General features: G+C 39.5%; 1 non-coding gene and 1 pseudogene across 1 annotated transcript; one reads left to right on the top strand and one right to left on the bottom strand.

Annotated features, from left to right (window-relative positions):
* Positions 1 to 293: 293 nt before the first annotated feature.
* On the top strand, positions 294 to 400 carry LOC115841234 (U6 spliceosomal RNA). Its single transcript, XR_004034761.1, has one exon. It is a non-coding gene; the product is annotated as a U6 spliceosomal RNA (small nuclear RNA).
* Positions 401 to 9,868: 9,468 nt separating this feature from the next.
* On the bottom strand, positions 9,869 to 16,362 carry LOC115841222 (tRNA wybutosine-synthesizing protein 3 homolog; annotated as a pseudogene).
* Positions 16,363 to 17,801: the final 1,439 nt, after the last annotated feature.

Genomic DNA, 17,801 nt, shown 5'->3' with positions numbered 1-17,801 from the left:
AAAGGAATGTGCTATCAAACCACGCAAAAAATATGGATGAATCTTAAATGCATATTGCTAAGTTCAAGTACCCAGTCTGAAAAGGCTACATACTGTATGGTTCCATTTATATAACATTCTGGAGAAGGCAAAACTGTAGAGATAGTAAGTAGATCAGCAGTTGCCAGGGGTTTGAGGAAGGGGGAGGGTTGAACAAGTGAAGTACAGGGGATTTTTACGTCAGTGAAACTATTCTGTGTGATAGTATACTGGCAGATACATGGTGCTATGCATTTGTCAAAAGCAATAGAACTGTGCTTGCTTCGGCAGCACATATACTAAAATTGGAACGATACAGAGAAGATTATCATGGCCCCTGTGCAAGAATGACACGCAAATTTGTGAAGCGTTCCATATATTTATCTGCATAATTTTCCATTACATAAATGCATCAAAATCTGTTTTGCTATTACTGGATATTTTTTTCAACAATGTTTTGCTCTTACAAACAAGATTATGATGAATACCTCTGTAAAAACATTTCCCATCTGGGTAAATAAATCTTATGACAAATTCTCAAAAAAAAAAAAACCCATAGAACTTTACAGCTTACAGAGGGAGCTTATCTCAATAGATGCAGAGAAAGCTTTCGAAAAAATTCAACACCAATTTATGATAAATACCCTGCAGAAAGGAGGCATAGGGGGAACTTTCCTCAACATAATAAAGGCCATATATGACAAACCCACAGCCAACATCATCCTCAATGGTGAAAAACTGAAACCATTTCCACTAAGATCAGAACAAGACAAGGTTGCCCACTCTCACCACTCTTATTCGACATAGTTTTGGAAGTTTTAGCCACAGCAATCAGAGAAGAAAAGGAAATAAAAGGAATCCAAATCGGAAAAGAAGAAGTAAAGCTGTCACTGTTTGCAAATGACATGATACTATACATAGAGAATCCTAAAGATGCTACCAGAAAACTACTAGAGCTAATCAATGAATTTGGTAAAGTAGCAGGATACAAAATTAATGGACAGAAATCTCTGGCATTCCTATACACTAATGATGAAAAATCTGAAAGTGAAATCAAGAAAACACTCCCATTTACATTGCAACAAAAAGAATAAAATACCTAGGAATAAACCTACCTAAGGAGACAAAAGACCTGTATGCAGAAAATTATAAGACACTGATGAAAGAAATTAAAGATGATACAAATAGATGGAGAGATATACCATGTTCTTGGATTAGAAGAATCAACATTGTGAAAATGACTCTACTACCCAAAGCAATCTAGAGATTCAATGCAATCCCTATCAAACTACCACTGGCATTTTTCACAGAACTAGAACAAAATATTTCACAATTTGTATGGAAACACAAAAGACCCCGAATAGCCAAAGCAATCTTGAGAACGAAAAACGGAGCTGGAGGAATCAGGCTCCCTGACTTCAGACTATACTACAAAGCCACAGTAATCAAGACAGTACGGTACTGGCACAAAAACAGAAAGATAGATCAATGGAACAGGATAGAAAGCCCAGAGATAAACCCACGCACATATGGTCACCTTATCTTTGATAAAGGAGGCAGGAATGTACAGGGGAGAAAGGACAGCCTCTTCAATAAGTGGTGCTGAGAAAACTGGACAGGTACATGTAAAAGTATGAGATTAGATCACTCCCTAACAGCATACACAAAAATAAGCTCAAAATGGATTAAAGACCTAAATGTAAAGCCAGAAACTATCAATCTCTTAGAGGAAAACATAGGCAGAACACTCTATGACATAAATCACAGCAAGATCCTTTTTGATCCACCTCCTAGAGAAATGGAAATAAAAACAAAAATAAACAAATGAGACCTAATGAAACTTCAAAGCTTTTGCACAGCAAAGGAAACCATAAACAAGACGAAAAGACAACCCTCAGAATGGGAGAAAATATTTGCAAATGAAGCAACTGACAAAGGATTAATCTCCAAAATTTATAAGCAGCTCAATAACAGAAAAACAAACAACCCAATCCCAAAATGGGCAGAAGACCTAAACAGACATTTCTCCAAAGAAGATATACAGACTGCCAACAAACACATGAAAGAATGCTCAACTTCATTAATCATTAGAGAAATGCAAATCAAAACTACAATGAGATATCATCTCACACCTGTCAGAATGGCCATCAAAAAATCTAGAAACAATAAATGCTGGAGAGGGTGTGGAGAAAAGGGAACCCTCTTGCACTGCTGGTGGGAATGTAAATTGGTACAGCCACTATGGAGAACAGTATGGAAGTTCCTTAAAAAACTACAAATAGAACTACCATATGACCCAGCAATCCCACTACTGGGCATATACCCTGAGAAAACCATAATTCCAAAAGAGTCATGTACCAAAATGTTCATTGCAGCTCTATTTACAATAGCCCGGAGATGGAAACAACCTAAGTGTCCATCATCGGATGAATGGATAAAGAAGATGTGGCACATATATACAATGGAATATTACTCAGTCATAAAAAGAAACGAAATTGAGCTATTTGTAATGAGGTGGATAGACCTAGAGTCTGTCATACAGAGTGAAGTAAGTCAGAAAGAGAAGGACAAATACCGTATGCTAACGCATATATATGGAATTTAAGGGGAAAAAATGTCATGAAGAACCTAGGGGTAAGACAGGAATAAAGACACAGACCTACTAGAGAATGGACTTGAGGATATGGGGAGGGGGAAGGGTAAGCTGTGACAAAGCGCGAGAGAGGCATGGACATCTATACACTACCAAACGTAAGGTAGATAGCTAGTGGGAAGCAGCCGCATAGCACAGGGAGATCAGCTCAGTGCTTTGTGACCGCCTGGAGGGGTGGGAGGGAGGGAGACACAAGAGGGAAGAAATATGGGAACATGTATATATGTATAACTGATTCACTTTTTTATAAAGCAGAAACTGACACACCATTGTAAAGCAATTATACTCCAATAAAGATGTAAAAAAAAAAAAACTCATTTAGGAGGTCTAGGGATCCCTAGATGGAATACAGACTGTGACAAAAGAATCTAACTACATTACAAATGTATGAAATAACTGCACTGAGGGGGGTGGGAAAAAAGGTAAGTTGCTAAGTAACTTTGGAAAGGAGTAGATACTATAAGACTAAAAACAAAAGAAACTGTGTATAAGCAGCACATTCCGGTTGATAAAGTGTTTTCCCATGGAGGGTAGAGGTTAACAATTCTAATGCTGCTGTACGTGTATCCTGGACATGAGCAATTAAGCAAATAGATGGTAGATCCTGGAAGCCAGGTTTCTCGCCGTTAGAGGGGAAGGTTCCAGACAAGCAAGAGAAGAAGGCTAGAATAATCCTTTTGGTACTGGATTAAACTTGGAGACATCAGTATGGAGATATGTTTAGCTTAATATCGATATAGATGAATACATATAGAACTATTTATAGATATGTAGATATACATTGGTTAGTATACACACGTTTCCTTACTCCATCAGCTGAGAATGCTAAGAAGCAATGATGAACTAGTAACAATGAACACACCTAGTGCCTAGATATTGGTTTCTAATACCATTTTCTAATTTAAAAAAAAAAGAAGGCACCCAGGCTCTTTGCAGAAATGGCTGATTCTAGAGCTGGGGCAGGGGATATACAAAATAAGCCTAGAGCATCTTGTAGTGCCAGAAGGTAAGGTAGCGCTGAACACACACACACACACACACACACACACACACACACACACACACAAGGGGTATGGCTAAAGGACAAGGAGTCAGGGACTTCCCTGGCAGTCCAGCGGTTAAGACTGTGCTTCCACTGCAGGGGCACAGGTTCGATCCCTGGTCAAGGAACTAAGAACTGAAAGAGCTCCCAGTAGCCAAAGCTAGAACAATTCGAGTAACAAAATAAAGTACTATTGGATTATAACCCATATATTCATGAGTTCATGCTCATGATATAAATGATTGAATAGATAAATAGGTAAGTGGGGAAGAAGAGACAAATGTCCCTGTGCAGAAGAATTCCAAGTAATTTATGTAGATACTCCGCCCTTTAGGAGGTAGAGTGTATCTCCCAACTCCTGAAGTGTCGGCGGTATATAGTAATGTCCTTACAAAGAGAAGAGTATGGAAAGGCAGGGCAGGGCGGGAGGAAGGAGCAGCTTTATGGTAGAGAAATCTGACAAACACTATATCAGCCTGGTGGTCAAGGTCAACACTAATAGTGATGTCATGTTGATAGTTTGTACACGTGATATGATGTAATGAGAACTGCACTTTACCTCTATGGTCTTTCTCCCCAAAACCTGTAACTCCAGTCTAATCATGAGAAAAAACACCAAACACATCCCCATTGGAGGACGTGCTACAAAACATCTGACCACAACTCCTCTAAATCCTCGTCTCAGGGTCCGCTTCTAGAAGAGCACAAGCTAAAAGAGCCTTCAAGTTCATTTAGTCCAGGAAAGAAAAAAAGAGGTGAAGTGACATCCCCCAGCCCTCACACTGAATTAGTAGCAGAGCTGGGTCAGTGACTAACACAAAGTAATTGCTCAAAAAACTATTGGTTGAAGAATTAAGAATGAAGGTGTAGAACCCAAGTTTCCTGCCTGCTAGTTTGGTGCTCTTTCCACGAAGCAATTTACCCTTAGTTATTAAAAATTCCACAACATTTGGGGGCTACGATTTCATAGATAAACACATAGATGGATATGGTAACTGTCAGCCATTAGGACTGGAACTTATTTCTTATGAAAGGCTGGATGTTTGAAGGGGTCAGGGACCACCTGGGAATGGTAAAATTGGAAATGGGATAGGAGTTAAGATCAGAAATGAGGGGAGGGTCAGCAGGCTGAGTGGCACAAGCAGGAGCCCAGAGTGGCATCAGTGTGTGAGTCACCAAATCCAAGCAAGAGAAGAGGCAGTAGGGTCACAGCGCCGGCAAGAAGCAAGGTAGCAGAAAATAGGATGCAACCAGGATGGCTTTGGACAAAGTGCTGTGGAAAGTCCTCCCCTGTGATGGGACCCTATGGAAGGGTCCTGTTGTCTTAAAGTGGCAGTGTTCAGAATGTGCTACAAGCAATTCACAAAATTACAATTCTTGAGGTTGACAGACTGTGACACAGATTGCTAGTTACCTATCCACTGTTCATTCTCCCTTTCTTTGTTATGAACAGAAACCCTATATTATTGGGGGTGGCAATGCGCTTAGCTTTAAAACAATACTTTTCCAGCTTTCCCTGCAGATATTGATGGCTGATAGGGTGAAAGCAAAAGTCATTGCGTGAGACTTCTGAGAAAGCTTTGTAAAGAAAACTGACTAATGCAAGTGATTTAACCTTTTGCCCTTGCCCTTTCCTCCTGCCTATGGCCTTGAATGTGTATATATAATGGCTGAGTTGCAACAGCCATCAGGGACTGTGAAGCAATCTTGATGTTGGGAGCCATGCACCAAATATAGGGGAGCAGAAAGAAGGGTCCTGGGTCCTAGATGTGTGTAGAGCTGCCATATCAGCCCTGGATGCCTACTCCGGAACTCCCTTCATGGGAGAAAAAAAAATAAACCCCTATCATGTTTAAGCCACTGTATTCTGGGTTTCTATTACATGCTGTGGAATCTAATCCTAACTGATACATTGACCAAGGAAGGGAAAGTTTAAATTTTACGTATGAATTATCCTAAAGAAAAATGCCAGAAATGTTAGGTTTCCTAAGGTAATGATTAAGCCACTTAAATCTGAAATCATTGACCGATATATAAGGAAAAGAGGAACTTTAATTCAGCCAATCGTTGTAGTTTTTGTTTGTTTTTGTTTTGTTCTGTATTTTTTCTTTTTTGCGGTACGCGGGCCTCTCACTGTTGTGGCCTCTCCCGTTGAGGAGCACAGGCTTGGGACGCGCAGGTCCAGTGGCCATGGCTCATGAGCCCAGTCGCTCCGCAGCATGTGGGATCCTCCCAGACCAGGACACGAACCCGCGTCCCCTGCATCAGCAGGTGGACTCTCAACCACTGCGCCACCACGGAAGCCCCAATCGTTGTATTTTTTGACAAAGGAAAAGTCCGCGTGAGCAAATTTGTGGTGCTGGGTTATGTGCTGCTGTACCTTTGCTATGCTATGGCTTTGGTGAGGGAGCACACAGACCATCTTGAAGAGTTTAGACTTGATGTTGGTTTCTACAATACTATGATTTAGAAGAAATATAGCAATTTGGTCATTCAGATGACCAAAATACATTTCTCACATACATTTGGTCTTCATCCACAGTTCCTCGCTCATAGTTACCCAAACCCTTGGAATTTCCTGAGCAATAAGAACAATAGGAACATCTTTCATTAAAATATTCGTTCTCTTGCCCTCAGTTTCCTTCAGAGACATTAAGGTGCAATGGGTGTCTTGTTATTCACAACAAGCCCCTTTCTACCACAACTGGGTTCATGTTAATGAGGTGACTTTGGAGAGCACCTGAAGATGGGGGCTACTAGGGAAGCCAACCAAGAATAGAGGGGGTGGAACTTTCAGTCCCACCACCTGATTTCCGGGCAGGGGAGAGGGGCTGGATGCTGACTCAACTGCCAATAGCCAATGCGTTAATCAATCATGCGTATCTAATGAAGCTTCCAAAAAAACCCCAAAAGGAGGGGGTTTGGAGAGCTTCCAGGTTGGGCAACCAGAATGCTTCCATGTGCCCCACGCTGGGCCCCAAACTCCACGAGGACAGAAGCTCCCTTGGTCAGGACCTCGTCCTGTGTATTTCTTTATCTGACTGTTGATTCATATCCTTTAATATCCTTTGTAGTAAACCTGTAATCTAGTGAGTGAACAGGTTTCCTGAGTTCTGTGAGCTGTTCTAACAAATTAATCAAACCTAAGGAGCGGGTCATGGGAATCTCTGATGAATAGCCAGTTGATCAGAAGTTAATGTTGTATGTGTGTTGATCACACACACACACACACACACACACACACACACACACACACACACAATGGAATACTATTTAGCCATAAAAAGAGAACGAAATCCTGCTATTTGCAACAATATGGATGGACCTAGAGGGCATTATACTAAGTGAAATAAATCAGACAGAGAAAGCCGAACACCGTATGATCTCACTTACATGTGGAATTTAGAAACAACACAACAACAAACCAAGCTCATAAATACAGATAAGAGACTGGTGATTGCCAGAGGTGGGGGATGGAGGCTAGGGGTGAGAGAAGTGCGTGAAGGGTGTCAAAAGGTACAAACTTCCAGCTATAAAATAATTAAATCATGGGGATGTAACGTAAAACATGGTGACTACAGTTAATAATACTGTATAGCATGTTTGAAAGTTGCCAAGAGAGCAGATCTTAAAAGCCCTCATCACAAGAAAAAAAAGGTTTGTAACTATGTATGGTGGCAGATGTTAACGAGACTTATTGTGATGGTCATTTCACAATACATACAAATATCAAATCTGTACATCTGAAACATATATAATGTTATATGTCAATTATACCTCAATTAAATTTTTTAAATTATGTCAAATAATTTAAAATATATAGTGTTGACTGTACATCTCTTGTGGGATATATCCTCCAGAAAAAAGAAATTTTAGAAAATCTTAAACCTTTAGTGATGATTCTACTATTGCTTTTTTGAAACTATTAGTGTGTATGATATATATACTTTACCCAGTAAAAATAACTAGGACTCCCTGGACCAGGATATATACAAGATAAGCTATTAAAACAGAAAACATGGAAGCTATCAAATATTATTGATGTCAAAAGGGCACAGTAATCAATTTTAAGGGGTTCTACTTGCTAAAGATGGAACAATTTGAACATTAAAAAGAACAATGATCCTAAAGTCAGGAATAAGATAAGAAGGTCTGCTCCTAACACTTCCATTCAACATTGTACTGGAGGTTCCATCCAGGACAATTTGGCAAGAAAAAGAAATAAGAGCCAGGAAAGGAAAAAGTAAAAATATCTCTATTTGCACATGACATGATCTCGTAAATAGAAAATCCTCAGAAATCCCCTAAAAAACTATTAGAACTAATAGTTCAGCAAGATTGCAGGATACAAGATCAATAAACAAAAACCAACCGTACGTCTATACACTAGCAATAAACACTCTGAAAATAAACAATTCCATTTATGACAGCATCAAATAATACTTAGGAATAAATTTAACAAAAGAAGTGTAAAACTTATACACTGAAAATTACACAACATTGTTGAAAGATTAAAGATTTAAATAAATGAAAACTTATCACATGTTTATGGTTAAGGTAGTAATACTTCCCAAAGTGATCTACAGATCCAGTGCGATACCTATCAAAATCCCAGCTTGCTTTTTTGCAGTAATTGACAAGCTAATCCTAAAATTCATATGGAAATGCAAGAGACCCACAATAGCCAAAACCTTGAAAAAGAAGAACAAAGTTGGAAGACTCACATTTCCTGATTTCAAAACTTACTACAAAACTTATAATCAAGACAGTGTGACACTGGAATAAAGACAGACATATAGATCAATGCAATAGAACTGAGAATCCAGAAATAAACCCATTCACTTACAGTCAAACAATTTTCAACAAGCATGCCAAGACTATTTAATGGGAAATGAAGAGTCTTTTCAAGAAATGGTGCTGGCCCCCGTGTTCATAGCAGTACTATTTACAATAGCAAAGACATGGAAGCAACCTAAATGTCCATTGACAGAAGAATGGATAAAGAAGATGTGATACATATATAGAGTGGAATATTACTCAGCTACAAAAAAGAATGAAATAATGCCATTTGCTGCAACATGGATGGCCCTAGAGGTTATCATACTAAGTGAAGTAAGTCAAAGACAAATACCATATGAAATCACTTATATGTGGAATGTTAAAAAATGATACTAATGAACTTATTTACAAAACAGAAATAGACTCATAGACATAGAAAACAAACTTATGGTTACCAATGAGGAAAGGGGGGAGGGATAAATTTTGAATTTGGGATTTACAGATATATAAAATAGATAAACAGCAGGGAACTGTACTCAATGTCTGGAAACAACAGGGAACTACATTCAATATCTTATAATAACCTATAATGGAAAAGAATCTGAAAAAGAATATATATATCTGAATCACTTTGCTGTGCACCTGAAACATTGTAAATCAACTATACTTCAATAAAATTTTTTAAAAATTTTTTAAAAAGAAGTGGTGCTGGGACATCTAGATATCCACTTGCAAAAGGATGAAGTTGGACACTTACCTCACAACATACACCAAAAATTAATTGAAAATGGATTAAAGACCTAAATGTAAGAGTTTAATCTGTAAAACTCGTAGAAGAAAATATAGGAGTAAATCTTCATGACCTAGGGTTAGGCAATGGATTCTTAGATACAACACCAAAAGCACAAGCAACAACAACAGAAGAGAGAAATTAAACAATACCAAAACTAAAATCTTTTGTGCTGCAAACAATACTATCAAGAAAGTGAGAAGACAAAGGACAGAAGGAAATTTTGCAAATATATCCTTAAGAAGGGACTTATATCCAGAATATGTTTTTAAAAAAAAGAAACTCTTAAAACTCAATAATAAAAAGACAACCCAACCTAAAAATGAGCAGAGGATCTTTTTTTTGGCATTAAAAATCATAATTTTATGTTTTCAATGACTATGTGACTAAAAAAGATGGTATTTAAGAGCAAATATTATACACAGGTATTTTTTAAAGCTAAGGGTTTCTCTAAGATATAGGAAAAAATTAAATCTTGCTTTTCTGACAGGCTGATACACTCAACAGACTAAAATACTCTTATATAGAGCAACTTTATAAAATCTATTAGAAACATTATTCTACCAAGACACGTTGGAACCAAATCTCAGCAGTCATCAGGGAAGACAGTTACACCCTGATTCCTGGATCATCGTGCTCATCATTTTCAAGTTATTTATCACTTCCTTCAGTAATACATTTGCCATGTTCTTTTTCTGGGTTTCTTTTTTTCTTATGAGTATATGATGAGTTATTTTTCTCTTTGATTTTCTCTTTGGGATGTGAGGTAGTAGAAATAGTTTCTTTTTACAAAGCATGTTATAGGCAGAAAACCTTTCAATTCTCTTCTTGCTTTCCTCCATTTTTTGATTTGTTTATCTTTAACAGGAAGTCAGTATATTCCTCTGTCACCATCAGTTTTCCTTTATGGCTTAATGGAACTTCTAAGCCATGTGTGCTCTGGACAGCCAACACAGTCTTTCCTCTCTTTCCCACTATTATGCCAGAGTTCCTGAAAGCAGAATCTATTGCCACTGAATGCTATAAATTCAAGTACAATCACAAAATTTTACCAGAATCTGTGCATCCTGCAACTGTTGACGCTGCACATGAAGAACAAGTGGTTCAAATTTCAAAACGGCACCACCATTCGCTTTCTTTAGGGCTACAATCACGTCATCTTTCACGTACAGTTTGTGGGTAACCAGTAGCCAGCAACGGTTTTGTTTCTGAACCTCAAAACCATTTATACCCCCGTCTAGGAGGATGATGCAGCCAGCGCAGGAACTGGCAGTGAAAAACTGTTCTCGCCCAGTCAAGGGCTGCACAAGCTCTACCACATCCTCGTCCACACTGCCTTTCCAGCTGAGGCCCACTTTGCTCAGACACTTGCACCTTCCATCTCTTGAACGCTGCACTACTATCCGTGCAAGGAGGGAGTTAGGGTCTGCACTTTCACACTAGCCTCGCCTTTCCCTGGGGGCAGCCATATCGAAGCCAGTGGTGGCCAGAAATGTCCAAACTCTAGAGGATCTGAGTAGACATTTCTCAAAAGAAGATGTACACGCCACTAAAAATGTGAAAAGATACCTCAAAACTGGGGTGGGGGAAGAACGTGAAAAGATGCTCAATATCATTAGTCATTAGAAAAATGCAAATCAAAACCACAATGAGATACCACTTTCCACCCAACAGGCTAGCTATAATCAAAAATACACATGATAATAAGTGTTGGTGACGATGTGGAGAAATTGAGACCCTTATATGTTGTTGGTGGGAATGTAAAATGGTGCAGCTGCTTTGGAAAACAATTTGGTAGTTGCTCAAAATGTTAAACATACAGTTACCATATGATCCAGCAATTCCACTCCTAGGTATATACCCAAGAGAAATGAAAACATACGTCTGCACAAAAACTTGTATGTGAATGTTCATTGCAACATTATTCATAACAGCCAAAAAGTGAAAATAACCTTGTATTTGTTTCCTAAGGCTGCAGGGCAGCTAAAAACAACAGAAATTTATTCTCTCAGTTCTGGAAGCCAGAAGTCTGAAATCAAAGTGCTGGTAGGGCTGTGCTCCCTCTGAAGTTTCTAGGGCAGAATCCTTCCTTGCCTCTTTCAGCTGTTGGTGTCTCCAGTGGTTCCTTGGCTTATTGTGACCCCATCAATCCAATCTCTGCCTTGATCTTTACATGTCTCCTCCTTCTCTCTCTCTCTCTCTCTCCCCTCTATGTGTCTCTTATAAGGATATTTGTCACTGGATTTAGGGCACACTAGGATGATCTCATCTTGAGATCCCTAACTTAATTACATCTGCAAAGAAGCTTTTTCCAAATAAGGTCATGTTCACAGGTTTCAGGGGTTAAGAGATGGCCATATCTTTTTGGAGGCCACCATTCAACCCTCTACAAACCCAAAGGTCCATCAACTGATGACGAGTAAACAAATGTGGTTCATCCATACAATGGAATATATTTTGGTGCTAAAATGTACTGACACATGCGACAGCATGGATTAACCTTGAAAACATTATACTCAGGGAAGGAAGCCAAAGGCTACATGTGGTGCAATTCCATTTAAAGGAAATGTCGAGAATAGGCAAATCAATAGAAACAGAAAGTAGATCAGTGGTTGCGTAGGGTTGTTGCAGCCTTAGGCAGGCTGGGGAGCAACTGCTAACGGGTATAGGGTTTCTTTTTTGGCAGAATGAAAATGTTCTAAAATTGTATTATGGTAATGATTGCACAACTCTGTGAATACACTAAAAACCATTGAATTGTGCATTTTAAATGGGTGAATTGTATGGTATGTGAATTATAATCTCAATGAAATGGTTAAAAGTGAGGAATTAAAAAATGAATGTAATGAATTGAAATACATGACATATGCTAAAAATCCATAGGCTCGTAATGATTTTTCTAAAAAGCTCTTTGGTCATCTTTAGACAATATTGGTGAATAAAGGTAACGAATAACGAATTATTCTGCCTTTCTTATATGAACTGTACTTCAGGGTATCCAAACAGTTGATAAAAGAAAGTTCTTTATTACAGAAAAATTCCCACTAATAAAGGCAGAAGAAATGACAATTAGAAGCTCACAAATTTGTAAGCCCTAATGAAATAATGGATCAAGGCAATGTTTTCCATCAGGTGAAAGGCTGATCGAAACTTTAAAAGAGGGACTAACAGCACCAGAATCTGATGATTAATCTTAGCATCACTAAAAATGGGACAGCCAGACGTCACAGGCCTCCTGATATGGTGCAAAAGGAAGTACACAGTACTACTTACAAAATATATTTTTTAATTGAAATATAGTTGATTTACAATGTTGTGTGTTTCAGGTGTACAGCAAAGTGATTCACATATTTTTTTTCCAGATTTGTTTTCCTTATCGGTTATTACAAAATATTGAGTGTAGTTTCTTGTGCTGTACAGTAAGTCCTTTTTGGTTACCTATTTTATACATAGTAGTGTGCATATGCTAATCCCAAACTCCTAATTTATCCCTCCCTCACCCTTTCCCCTTTGGTAACCATAAGTTTGTTTCCTATGTCTGTGGGTCTATTTCTGTTTTGTATGTAAGTTCATTTATTAGAACATTCTCTAACACCATACAAAAAAATAAACTCAAAATGGATTAAAGACCTAAATATAAGACTGGATACTATGAAGTATTCTTGCCAGTAAAATCAAACCTGAATTTGATCAAGCCTGTAAACCTAACTGCCACTTTATAGGAAACACAGGGTTTAAAGGAACATATTAAATGACACTGGAGACATGGATACAATCGGCCAAATACTGACTGTGGGAAATTTGCCAGAGCAGATGTGTCCATTTTTTTCTGCAAACAAATAGCAACAATATAAGAGGAAGGAGTAACCTATCAAAAAGACTTGAGATACATTAACCACATGCAATGAGGGACGCTGTCTGGTTCCTCGTTTGAAGAAACCAACTATTAAAACAAATAACTATGAGATAATGTGGAAGATTTTGAACACTGACTGGATATAAATGATATTTTTAAACTGTCAATATTTTTTAGCTGTGATAAGGGTTATGCTTGGGGGAAAAAGTTTTTATCTTTAGAGATACATACTTAAATATTTACAGACGAGAAGACATAATGTCTGGGATTTGCTTTAAGATAATGTCATGGTGGGGTGAAAAACGTAGTTGGGAATGTAGATGAAACAAGATTGGTCATCTGTTCGTAACTGTTGAAACCACGTGATGGGTACATGGTGGTTCATACACTGTCGTACTAGTATATATGTCCTTTAGCCATACCCCTTGTGTGTGTGTGTGTGTGTGTGTGTGTGTGTGTGTGTGTTCTTTGGAGCATTGAGTTGAGGCTTGAGTATGTTTTTTCCATATAAATCCGTATGTTTTTTGCCTAGTAAAGTTTATGGGAATTCCTTCTTGCCTAATCTGACTAAAGCAGATCATTTGGACAGCAGAGAGGCACGCTTTGAAATTGGGTCTGCGGTTTGTTTGTTTGTTTTTAATTGAAGTATAGTTGATTTACAATGTTGTGTTGTGTTTCTGGTATACAGCAAAGTGATTCGGGGTGTGTGTGTGTGTGTGTGTACATATTCATTTTCGTATTCTTTTCCATTACGGTTTATTGCAAGCCTGAGTTTGAGTTCTAGCACCAGTATTCACTAACTTTGTCAGATACTTAACATTTCTGAAGCTCAAAGCTCAATTTCTTCACTGGTCAAGCAGGCATCATAATAATAGCTCTCACCTGGGGTCGCTTGGGGGATTAAATAAGATAGAGAATACAAAGCACTCAGCACTTGGCACAGTGGCTGGCCGTGCTCCATAGATATCAGAGGCAGCTAATGCTTAATTGTTTCAGTTATCTATTGTGGGTTCACTTGGATCAGCTGGGAGCTTCTTCTACTCTGTCTGCTGTCAGCTGGGACTACAGTCATCTGGTGGTTGAACTGGGCTGGAACAACCAAGACGACTCACACAGACGGCCAGCAGTTGATGTCAACCGTTGGCTGAAAGCTCAGCTAGGGCTGTTGTCCACAGCATCTATGCATGGCCTCTCCATGTCACTCGGGCTTCTCACTTGATGGTGGAGGAAGTGCCCAAGAGCGAAGAGGAAGCTGCCAGTTCTCAGGGCGTGCAACTGGCACAGGGTCACTTCTGCCACATTCTGTTGGTTAAAGAGTGGCAAGCCCTGTTCAGACACAATGGTAGGGGAAATAAACTCTACCTCTCAATGCGGACAGGGGCAAAGAATTTGCAGCCCTCTTTAATCCACCACCAAGTGTTCCTGTTTCCTCAGTACTTGGTCCATAGATAAAAATATAGATTCCAAGAATCACACCAAAAAATGTACTCATATATGTCTCTAGAAGGTAATTGGACCACACTGGCTGATACTTTCCTTGCTTCTCTGCAGACTAAGACAGGGCCTGGGGAATCGGAGGGGCTAGGCAGCTGCTAGCCCCTCACCAGTGAGAGGAGAAACCAGGGCAGGACCAAGTCTTCACTGCAGAAACACCTTGGCATGAGTCAGTGGTTCTCAAAAATAATTTATGAGACCAAATTAGGTCATCTATTTTTAATTTTTATGGTTATTAATTTGACAAATTGTAATTCAATACTGTTCTCCCAGGCAATAATTCTGGAGACTTGAGGAAATATTAGCATTCCCTTCCAAGGTATTCTTTCCTTAATTCTTTTTTTTTTTTTTTTTTTTTTTTTGCGGTACGCAGGCCTCTCACTGCTGTGGCCTCTCCCGTTGCGGAGCACAGGCTCCGGACGCACAGGCTCAGCGGCCATGGCTCACAGGCTCAGCCGCTCCGCGGCATGTGGGATCTTCCCGGACTGGGGCACGAACCCGTGTCCCCTGCATTGGCAGGCGGACTCTCAACCACTGTGCCACCAGGGAAGCCCTCCTTAATTCTTTAGTTCCGAGGCATAACAGCTTTCCACATATTTCTTCTCTTATCCTTTGACCAACAATTGCTGACTCTCATGTATTCTCTGATATTAGCTAAAACACTGTCCAGGAGAGGTGATTGTTTGTTTTCATTTACTGCACATTATACAAACACAAAGTTTGGGTAAGAAATATTTCCTAGAGCTAATAAATGCAAAGTTAGGGGCAAGCTTGGGCAATGTGAATTTTACCTAAAGAGCTTTGCTTCTAATTGGAACACTTACAGTAAACAAATGATTGATAAAGACACCCAGTCACCTCTATAAACAAGGAAGCGGGGAATCCAGCCATGCTGAACACTGTGTTTGTTTTCCACTGGAAGAGGATGTAAACTGCAATCACAAGCACGCCACCGTTTAATTTCTATACAAGACCCCCTCCTGGCTTCCTATAAAGCAAAAAACTGATGGCAGTTTTTGCTCACTAAATTTCTTTGTGCAGAATTGTTAAGTGCTATTAATTTTAGCATAGCTTATCAAAAAACAAATGACCAAACAAACAAACCAAAAGGCCTTAAAAAAAAAAAACCCTTAGGTGCTTCTAAGCTTGGAGTCATTTTGCTGTTGAAAAGATCCCAGCTGACAGCTGTGATATAAATGTATGGAGAAGGAAATAAATACTGGCTCTTAGACCATGACCTGGAAGTTATGTCAGAAGAGTCTGGCATTGTATCAACTGGCCATAAAGCAAATATGGGAGGGAGGGGATGGAGAGGATGGAATGGCCACATGTTTCTGGCCCTATCTGAAGTTCTGAGCACATCAGAGCATACAGCTAGAGGCTCAGAATCATCGTGATGATACACAAGTGGGTGAAATCATTTCCTTAGAAATGAACTGTCTTTGTCTAAGCTAAGACCCTTGCTGACATATCTGAGAAGATGTCTGACTTTTTAAGACTCTTTCTGACTTATTTAAGCCCTTCCTGACTTGTTTCAGACTCTGTCTGATGAATTAGATACCCTTCCTGATTTGTATGGGACCCTTCCTAACTTGTTCAAGACTCTTCCCGACATGTTTGAGACCATCCCTAACTTGTTTCAGACCTATCTTTTCATGTCAGAGCTTTCTGACATATTTGAGATCGTTCCTGATTTGATTGGGATACCTCCTGATGGACTTGAGACCCATCCTGATGTATTTGAGACTAGTCCTGAGGACTTTGACATGCTTCCTGATACATTTGAGACAATCCCCAACATATTTAAGACTCTTCCTGTCTGTCTGAGATCCTTCCCAATATATCTAAAACTTTGACAACTTGGAGACCCATGCTGATTTGAGACTCTTGCAGACTTGTTCGAGAACTTTCCTGGTGTGTTTAAGACCATTCCTGATGTGTTGAGATTCTTCCTCTCTGTTTTAGACTCACATATTTAAAACTCTTCTGGACAATTTTAGATGCTTCCTAACTTGTTTGAGATGATACCTGCCATGTTGGAGACCCCATCTGACATATTTCAGACCCTACTGACGTGTTTGTGACCCTTCATGACTTGTTTGACAGCCTTTGTCACTATGTGAGAAACTTCTTGACATGCTTGAGACTCTTCCTAAGATGTCTGAGCCCCTGACTGATTTGAGAAAATTCCTCATGTATTTCATCCTCTTCCGGACATGTTTCAGATCCTTCGCTACTTGTTGGAGGCTTCCTGACATTTTAGAGAACTAGGTTGATTATTTGAAACTCTCTCTTTCTGTTTGTGACCCTTCCAAAAATATTTGAGACACTTTTTTTTTTTTGCGGTACGTGGGCCTCTCACTGCTGTGGCCTCTCCCGTTGCGGAGCACAGGCTCCGGACGCACAGGCTCAGCGGCCATGGCTCACAGGCCCAGCTGCACCGCGGCATGTGGGATCTTCCCGGACCGGGGCACGAACCCGTGTTCCCTGCATCGGCAGGCGGACTCTCAACCACTGTGCCACCAGGGAAACCCTGAGACACTTCTTGACTTGTTGAGACTCTTCCTGACTGAGACCCTTCCTGAGGTAATGAAAACGCTTCCTGAGATCTTCCTGCCATGTTTGAGACTCTTCCTGGCTTGTTTGAGAACATTCATGACACATTTGAGACCCTTGCATATATCTGACCCCTTCCTGGCTTGCTTGAAACCGTTTCTGACTGTTTGAATCTCTTCTTGACATTTTTGAGACACTTTTTGAGGTGTCAGAGATAACTTGTTTGAGATTGTACCTACAGTATTTGAGACCCTTCCTGACTTGTTTTGACAGTCTTTATGACTATGTGGCAGCACTCCTAAGTTGTTTTAGTTTCTTTCTGATGTGTATTAGATTCTTCTTGTCTATTTGAGACTCTTCATGACTTACTGTCAATGCCTAACTGAGTATGAGATCCTTCCTGACATATTTGAGACCCTTCTTGACTTATTTGAGACCATTTCCGACATGTTTGAGACCCTATCTGACTTAATGAGATGCTTCCTAAGAGGTTTGAGAACTTTTCTATTTGAGACTCTGCCTTTTGAGATGCTTCCAGATGTATTTAGGACTATTCCTGAAATGTTTCCTACTTCTCCTGGTGTGTTTGAGACCCTTCCTGACTACTTTAAGA

The sequence above is a fragment of the Globicephala melas genome, chromosome X (assembly GCF_963455315.2).
Source record: "Globicephala melas chromosome X, mGloMel1.2, whole genome shotgun sequence".
In the NCBI taxonomy this organism is placed as follows: domain Eukaryota; kingdom Metazoa; phylum Chordata; class Mammalia; order Artiodactyla; family Delphinidae; genus Globicephala; species Globicephala melas.
The sequence above is the reverse complement of the archived record's forward strand: the minus strand, read 5'-3'. Positions and strand labels throughout refer to the sequence as shown.